The 9,350-nt window shown below is 46.8% G+C and overlaps 1 pseudogene; it reads right to left on the bottom strand.

The window, feature by feature from the left end:
• LOC133339930 (helicase POLQ-like) overlaps positions 1–8,784 on the bottom strand; it is a 17,761-nt pseudogene extending 8,977 nt beyond the window's left edge.
• Positions 8,785–9,350: the final 566 nt, after the last annotated feature.

Here is a 9,350-nt window from a genome sequence, read left to right as displayed (position 1 = left end):
AACAACTGCCTTCTAATGTGACATCAAGGAGTAACTCTTGCAAGATGTACGACTGCAATGTAGAGGTACACGTACTTTGCCAGGTACTTGCAGATCATCTCTGCCACATTCTCGCAGTTCTTCTTCGTGGGGCAGAAGACGAGACAGGAGTGAGCGGGGATGACTTCCGTGACCAGAGCCACGATGTGGTCTGGGTCCGTCTTCAGCATTGCGCTTGAGTACTGTCGCCGCAGCACACACAGCAGCCACGACGTAGCACAGGGGCATGTGACCAGCCGACCGCCTTGGGCCACGTACGGAGTGCGTCGTGGTGATAACTGGCCGGTGAGAACCGGGGAATGCGAACGCTCTGCTACCAAACTCTCTGGTTTTTCTGGTAAAGTCACGTGGGGTAAGGGTAAAAAATAAAAAAGTGAAAACAACTACATTAACACTATGAGACCTCTCTTTTACCAGTGGCAAAATATAGTAGTAGGCTTTTACTCTTTAAACTGGTACAAAACTGACACCTTTATACAAGGCATCATGTTTGCAATAACCACAACACAAGTAGTCAAAAATGCAAACAAAAATAAGCAACTCTGATGACAGTGCATATTATTATCATTATCAAAGTTGCTTATTTTTGCTTATTTTTGTTTGCTTTTTTGACTACTTGTGTTGTGGTTATTGCAAACATGATGCCTTGTATAAAGGTGTCAGTTTTGTACCAGTTTAAAAGGGTAAAAACCTACTACTACAGCTACATTAAATCACGACGTTTCGAAGGCTACACAAGCGTCCGTCATCAGGTCTGGCTGCTCCAGCAAAATTCCTGTAGCGTAGGAAGAGAGCTTTGCTACCGTGTGGCCCGCAGGGACCTACCTAGGCGAATGGCAAAGTGGCTCGTTCTTGAACAAGCTTTGACAACCATCACATGTAGCCCATCGTGAAATGTCAATAGACGTAACTGTGCATTTCAGAAAATAATCAATCACGTCATTGTGGAGAGTATCAATAACAAAATCAACAAGCAATGTCTCTTTCGATTTAAAGCTTTCGTGACTGCAGGGATTCTTCTTCTTGGTTCTTTCGGTAAAGTCATCACGTAGAAGGGAAGTATAAAATAATAAAAATAAAACATAATAAAATAATTCTCACGACGTTTCGGCCACAACGCAAGCAGCCGTCCTCAGGTGAAAACCAGGTCAGACGCTGTCTCCCCGACAGACCTGGTCTTCACCTGAGGACGGCTGCTTGCGTTGTGGCCGAAACGTCGTGAGAATTATTGTATAATGTTTTATTTTTACTATTTTATTACTTCCCTTCGACTTGACTTTACCGAAAGAACCAAGAAGAAGAAGCAATGTCTGCTTCCTCTATCCATCTGTCCAGATATATATTTCACAGGTTATTTAAACTTGAAAGCTGTTCAAAAGCTTGTGTGCCTATTTTATTTCCATTGATGTCTGTGCACTCACCTTGTGACTGAGCAGTCGGATAAAACTGAAGCTTTCTTCTGGACACCGAGCCTTGTTGTTTACCTCGTAGATAGAGTCTCCAAGCTTAATGTACTCTCTTAACTGGACCTGTGAGGATCACGGCAGCCATGTAGACTTTTGTAAGAGGTTGAAGACGTGTATCTTTCACACATCAGTTGCGCAACATTTTTATGAAAATTAAACTTTCAATAATAATAATAATAAGAATGTGATTCTTTTCGATGTAAAGCTTTCGTGACTGCAGGGATTCATCTTCTTGGTTCTTTCGGTAAAGTCACGTAGGATGGAAATAATAAAATAATAAAAATAAAACATTTTAAAATAATTCTCACGACGTTTCGGCCACAACGCAAGCGGCCGTCCTCAGGTGTAGAACAGGTCTGTCGAAAAGACAGAGTCTGAATGACACACCCCAGGCTTGGGGCGACTATTTAAGCTGGGATGGAGGGGTGAAGAGCGTCTTGACAAAAAAAAAAACGGCTGCTTGCGTTGTGGCCGAAACGTCGTGAGAATTATTTTATTGTTTTATTTTTATTATTTTATTACTTCCCTTCTACGTGACTTTACCGAAAGAACCAAGAAGATGAATGTGATTCCTACCGGTCGAAAATCGTTAGTGTACAACTCCGCATTCAGGAATTTTTGCAAGTCCTTGATGTTGCTCAGAGTGGCACTCATACCGATGACCTGAGTTGTTTCTGCAATAGAATCAAGCGAATGCAACACCACACTGAATCACAGATGGAACTGAATCACCACAACGACGACTGGAAACCCGCAGTAATGTATGATAACTGCAGGGTGAGAACAAACGTACTTGACGCATACTGAACCTTGGCCAGCGTCTGCTCCAGGGTGGCCCCACGGCTGCCACCTTCGCCCAACATGTGCAGCTACAGACCACGCAACAAACCATTAGTACACCATTGGGACCTCATTTGCCAGTAAAACATGATAATTGGTTTTTTACCCTTCTATCTGGCAACAAAACTGACACTTTTTTTACGAGGAGCCATGTTTGCATAGACCACAATACCTGCGGTCGGAATGCAAACAAAAAACACAACTCTGATAATGTATGCACTGTCCTTGAAGTTGATTGGCCCACACCCGAGACAGCTTTCCTTAGAGCCTAGTCTCACATGGTCCTTGAAGTTGATTGGTCCACACCCGAGACAGCTTTCCGTAGAGCCTAGTCTCACATGGGTTGGACCAGATGACGCCAAAAGGCTCTAAGGAAAGCTGTCTTGGGTGTGGACCAATCAACTTCAAGGACAGTGCATATCATTATCAGAGTTATGTTTTTTGTTTGTATTATGACTGCAGGTATTGTGGTCTATGCAAACATGACGCCTCGTAAAAAATGTGTCAGTTTTGTTGCCAGATAGAAGGGTAAAAAAACAATTATCAAACCATTAGTACGTCGCTGCAAATGAGACTCAACACTACATTGCACTGACGTCACAGCTCGTGTGCTGCTGCTGCTGGGTGGACTGTTGCATTGTGGGCCTGTGCAAGATGGCGGAGGCTTGGGGATGCCCTCATCCAGAAGTAGATTCACGACGGCTGATTATGACGATGATGAACATTAATACGTAACATTTGTAATGACATTTGCAGGATGCCAATTATTCTCTGTAATTAAATAATGAATGCCGCATACCTCATCCACAACGATCAGGCCAATCTCCTTCATGCGCCCCTCCTCTAGAAGGGCGTTGACCAGGCTGTGGGCTTTCTCAATGGTGGCGATGTAGAGAGAATTCTTCTTTCGGTGTTTTCGCGGTGGCATGCGCCCCTTGCTTCCCGCGTATTCCTCTATGAAGATTTCAAGCTCCACACCAAACACAGACAGGCTCCGCACCTGTTCGAGCAGCAGCAGCAGCAGTAGTAGCAGCAGTAGTAGTGTGATGCCGCCGCCATGAAGCCGTTCGGCAGGCGCCCAAATTCCCGACCTCGCCACCACCAAGCAACAGAGCCAACCCCGCGTCCCCCTCACCTCACCTCACACGAACACACCCGCACGCATTTCCCCCCCCCCCCCCCCATAGAGCTCCGAGGGGAGGTCACCTGGCCGACCGGTTTTTATCCGAAAAACCCTTATCGGGGTTAACTCTCACGGTTTCCGGCGATCAGGGAATTGGACGACCTCCCCCGTGCTACGTTGCGCCGCGGCGCTGCGACCAGCCTTAATATGGTGTGGTCGCGGCATGGGGCATTCGGCCACCGCGGTTGAGGCGCATTTCCCCCCACACACACCCCCACGGGTCGACGGGGCAAGCAGGGGAGGGACGGGACAGCATGAATAGCGGGACCGCAGGAGCTGTTGCGCATAGTCATGGAGGGTTGGGATAATTACGCTTGAGCGCGCAGGCCCCATTGTTAGGAAGGGTAAGGGATTAATTAGGATGTACGCCGCCAACGCCGCTCACTGATTAGCAGATCAAAAGCGCCCGGAACCGCCGTGCGCGGGCTCGAGGTGCGCGAGCCCATTGTTCAGCGCAGCATCCCCTTTGAGGTAGGGAGGATAAATAGAGGGGCGCAGAGGGGAAATCGCTCTCTTACTCCAGCGCCAGGCGACCAGACGCAGCTCGAGCCAGCGACCCGGACGTCCGTGCGACGCACCGAGGCACGCGGTTAGCACAAGGATCAGCGGACCGCCGTGGACACTTAACAGTGAGTAAGAAGGTGAATTAGAATCATAGCAGATAAATGGGGAATAGGTATAGAGGTATCAGCGTAGGCCAGCCTCGTCGACTCACTGATTTAACATCTAGTTCCAGGTAGCGGATAATAAATCATTAATAGCGAAGCGTGGTCTCGCGTGATCTTGTCGTGCAGTGTGAGCGCGTGGGTGAGCGTGTGTACGCAGTGGTTCTGTAGTGCTGCGGCTCGCCTCGGGGGAGCGCTGCGCAGAGCGGTGCGAGAGTAGGTGTCGCGTGTGTTCACTCCGTGTGTGATACAGGTGCACGATCATAACGCGAGTAGTCAGTGTGGAGTTGGAGTGCACGGAGCGGTGTGTGTGTGTGCGTACGTTCGCTCCGTGTGGGTCGCAGGTACGCGATTAGGAAAGGGAGGTATCGTGGTAGCGTAAAGGGGGACATAATACTACGCGGTATCCAACCATGCCTACTACGCGGACCCGCGGGGGAGGGGAATCCTCGGGCGACGGCTCCCACACCATGGGTGAGGAACCTAGCAGCGGTTCGCTCAGCAGCGGGGGGGCGATTGATGAGGTTAGCCCGGCCGTAAGCATCATCGAGGGAGGGATCTCGGGGGCTAGCGACCCCGACAGTAGCAGCAGCAGCAGTAGCAGCGGCGACACATCACAATTGTGTGTCGTGTGGGAATAATTGATGAACCCGAGATTGTACTCTGCATCCGAGTATCTGTTCCTAAGCCAAGACGGAAATATTTCAACGAGACTTCCAAATTCCCGGCTGCCTCAGTTGACTTATCTTGGAGGACTTTACATAGAGACAAAACATAGGCCTCGACACAGAGACGTGGTTTCTCTGTGTGCCTTTGTACGTCTCTCTCTCTCTATGTATCTCTGTGATATCTGTCTGCTTATATGTCTGTCTATATGTCTCTGGTTCTGTTTAATCTCTCTCTCAAATTTAGTATTCTCAGGAAGAACGTAATCAACCAGGTAGGGTGTTGACTGTTATGTTATCCGACTCTCTGTTGTATTACATTACATTTCTAAGTATACTAGATTTGTGTTTCTATTTCATTTATACCTGATGACGATTGCTTGCGTTGCAATTGAAACGTCGTATGCTAGTATTTAATTGATCATTTTCTCTTTATACGTCACTTTACCGAAAGAACCAAAGAGTCATTCGTATAACCGCATTTATGCTGCTGTGTCGGTGTGGAAATGTGCGTGTACAAAAGCGATCGTTACCTTCTCCTGGACGATGGCAACGTAGGGAAGAATGAGCAGAGCGTCCGTTCTCTTGCAGAGCAGCTGCCTCAGCATGAGGATCTCTGCCACGAGCGTCTTGCCGCCACTTGTCGGTAAAGAGTAAATCAGATTCTTCCCTCGTCTCACGGAGTCCAGGGACAAGCAGTCGTGCTGCCAGGCTTTGCGGCGTCATGTGTCGACACAAATATAAAAAGAGAATGATTAAATGCACGGCAGAATCTGAAACACGTGAATGTGTCAATTGTAATTAAATCCTTTATATTAAGTTCGCTTGCGTGCTTGCGTGCTTGCTTGCGCGCTTACGACCGTGCAAATCTTTCGGTCGTTTTTTAACCCACTTCCCGTGATCCAATCGAGCTGACATTTTGCACAGACTCGTTGTGCGTGACAATTTATTCTCGTTAAATTTTTTTTCCTAACTTTTACACTTTTTAGGAAAAAATAAATTATATTTAATTACCAATTGCTTAATGGTGGCAGGCAATCATCTGACCGATAGGTGGCAGCCATCTCAAGCCAGAGGACGAGAGGACTCTAGCCGCCATGCATATAAAGGATTTATAGTGAAAAACTTTGTTTTTACGGGTTAATTTTTTTTCAAACGGGTGGCTTATTACACGTTAAGAGAACAAAAACGCCGATTAAAATGATTAACTTGCGTGCAGGACGACAAAAATGTTTCAACCATCACCTAATGTGTGAGAAATTGGATTAGGCTTGACAGCTAACATCACGACACTGGTGATGTGTAAACGTTTACAGTACGAATCAAATAAGCAGTGATATGCTGTTATAACAAAAACAAATTGGTAAAATACATTTAGCAAAATTCCACCATGTACTAAAAATTAATTTCTCAACCCCCCCCTCCCTCTCTGCCCCCCTCACTCTTTGCCCCCCTCTCTCTGTACCCCCCACCCCCTCTCTCTCTACCCCCTCTCTCTATCTAAGGCCTCGACACAGAGGCGTCGTTTCTCTGTGTGCCTATGTTGTGTCTCTCTGTGTCTCTGTGTTGTCTCTCTGCTTATATGTCTATCTGTGTGTCTATATTGTGTGTCTCTGTGTCTGTGTGCCTATGTTGTTTGTCTCTCTCTGTGTGTCTCTGTGTTGTCTCTCTCTGCTTATGTGTCTGTCTGTGTGTCTCCTGTTCTGTTTAATCTCTCTCTTAAATTTAGCAATCTTTGGAAGAGCGTAATCAATCCAGGTAGGGTGTTGACCGTTATGTTAGCCGACTATCTGTGTTGTATTGCATTATATTTCTAAGTTTACTAGGCTTTGTTTTCTCTTTCATTTGTACCTGATGACGATTGCTTGTGTTGCAATCGAAATGTCGTTTGCTAGTATTTAATTCATTATTTTCTCTTTCTACGTGACTTTACCGAAAGAACCAAAGAGTAAGTCCGCCAAATACTATTCAATTACCATTTCTCCCACGAGAGAAAAAAAAAGATATGTTGGCATGAAAAAAAACCGAGAGACAGTTTCGCGTAAATATCCGAGTGTAAAAAACAGCACACATTACCGTAGAGCTCTTTAATGCCACGCTGTTGTTGCAGAAGGCTGTGCACCTTCGTGGGAAGCCCATAGAAAGGCCCAATCTCAAACTGGCTGTCATCAGCACAAGTCTCCGTGGCGATCTGCCTCTCGTGCGACAGCGCAGACTCCTGCAGGTGCCTGGTGCGCGAGACCACGCGGGTAGCTGCCGCCCACGCGTTTGCCACGAGCGTTTTCTTGATGCGATCTCTTATGCTCGTGCCCTTGTTGGCTACATCTGCGGCTACTTTTATATTTTCCACTCCAAGCGCATTTGCTGTTGAAGAACCGTCGGCTCTTCCGCGAGCGATGTGGTCAGCCTCTTCACTAAAGGCAGCATTTGAGTCATTTGCTTCCGAAAGTGCAGAAGCACAAGTGGGTTTTGGCGGTTTTCTGGTGGTAATAGTACATTCTAAATCGTCCGTTAAGATATCAGCCAATTTTATCTCATCCTCCGAATGAAAGCAACCTGTTTGTGCGTCAGCTTGAGAATTAGACGTTAACGTGCGAATGGTTCCATCGAGCTTTGGAAGTTTTGCATTTTGAGAATTGCCTCTCGACGAGCTCCGAATGTCGTTTCCTACAATATTTGCGTAAAAACCGTGATGCGGCTCAGTCTGTACATTTTGTGCGATGTGTAGAGGATTATATTCTGTTCTCTTTAGTGTATTCTTATTCCAGTCACGAGGCAGCAATTGTTCCACATTGTGTGTTTTCATTTGACCAGTATTGTCACAGCCCAATATAGTCCCACAAGACAAAGCCGAGTGTTGCGTAAGCTTCTTGGGAAGCCACTTTTGTGGTTCTGGGTCTTTCTGAGTAAGATTGAACGTCTGTGAACAATTGTCTTGGTTGTGCTGTTTTTCAAGTAGTACATCCACGAGTGAGATGTCTCCTGCAACACTGTCACATTCCCCACGCATGGCATCGCTTCTGTCCTCACCATCACACTTCAAAGGGAAACAACGAATTCGCATCAGCAATGACTCTCGCGGACAACTTCCAATCCAAATAAGTTGCGAGTGTGTGGTGGGGTGCGGCGATGTTAAGGGGCCCTGGTTTTTCACGACCCTATTACAGTACTTCCTCTCCACAGGTGACTGATTGTTGGGAAAGCAATGCACGAAGTTACACATGTAACGAGTGGATTGTTATAGGTGATGGACGTGTAGAGGCTTTGAAATAGCTTTCTCGATATTGTTCCACATATTTGTATGGCTTTAGTGCTGTATCTATGAATGGATCATCCTGTCAGAGGTTGCAACCGGGTACCCGATACCCGGCTACCCTACCCGATACCCGGCTACCCGTACCCGGCCGGGTACGGGTAGCCGTTTACGACCCTGGTGCGTCTGGGTACGGGTAGGCCGTGAGTCACTGGTGAGTAACCGTGAGTAACCGTTTGTCACTCATTTCGGGTAGGGTACGGGTAGGATACGGCTACCTGTACCTGGCCGGGTACGGGTACCCATTTGCGACCCTGGTGCGGCCGGGTACGGGTAAGGAATCAAAACCCGTTTGCGACCTCTGCATCCTGTACTGGACTATGAAAACAAAGTTCGTTTACCTCCGGCGCGTCGCAGCTGTTGCCTGATAAACCGAGCTTCTTCGCCACGACATCTGCGATAAAGACTTGCGAAGGGAGCTCTTTGCAATCATCAGGAGGATCCATGAATTTAAAGTCTCCACACGAATGGGAATCCGTTGCCTCACGAGAATGTCTGCACGCCCACTTCGTCTTTTAGCCACACAGTGCACCACGACTTTGTCTTTGCTCGGTGTGAGACCCGCTTTCTCTCTGCTGCGTTTCACAGAATGAGACACATTCCAAATCAGCATTCTCACGACTCTGCAACTCAAACATTACCAACACTGACAAGGGGCCACACCACATTGTGTTAGTTACAAATAGGAAATAAACCGTGTGCTGTTGTAAAAAGTGTTTTACCGTTCCAGCAATGTTTTACTGACACACAACCATGGGTTTTTCATTGATCTAAATTTCATACTACAGTGATACCTCGGTTCACGAACTTAATTCGTGAACTGACTCTGGTCGCGAACCGAATTGGTCGTGAACCGAGGCACATTTCCCCACAGGGTTCAATGTAAATCCGGTTAATCCGTTCTGACCTTTTTTTTTGGTTTTTGAAGCACAAAAATATAAACAAATGACAATACACATTAGTACTGTACAGTATAGTAATGTATAAAGAGAGAACACTAACCTTGCTTGAGATGACTTCTGGCATGGAGGAAGGCAAGTGGAAGGCGGGTGGGAGACAGTAAGCACTCAAACGGGTGAACTGTACATTACAGTAAGTACAGTATTGTACAGTACAGTAGTACTGTACTGTATGTGCTAAAAAGCACACCAAAAATCTAAAAGTCACTGAAAGTGTCTT

The sequence above is a fragment of the Lethenteron reissneri genome, unplaced genomic scaffold, assembly GCF_015708825.2.
Source record: "Lethenteron reissneri isolate LAM-NWPU_2019-01 unplaced genomic scaffold, ASM1570882v1 scaffold_572, whole genome shotgun sequence".
Classification (NCBI taxonomy): domain Eukaryota; kingdom Metazoa; phylum Chordata; class Hyperoartia; order Petromyzontiformes; family Petromyzontidae; genus Lethenteron; species Lethenteron reissneri.
The sequence above is the reverse complement of the archived record's forward strand: the minus strand, read 5'-3'. Positions and strand labels throughout refer to the sequence as shown.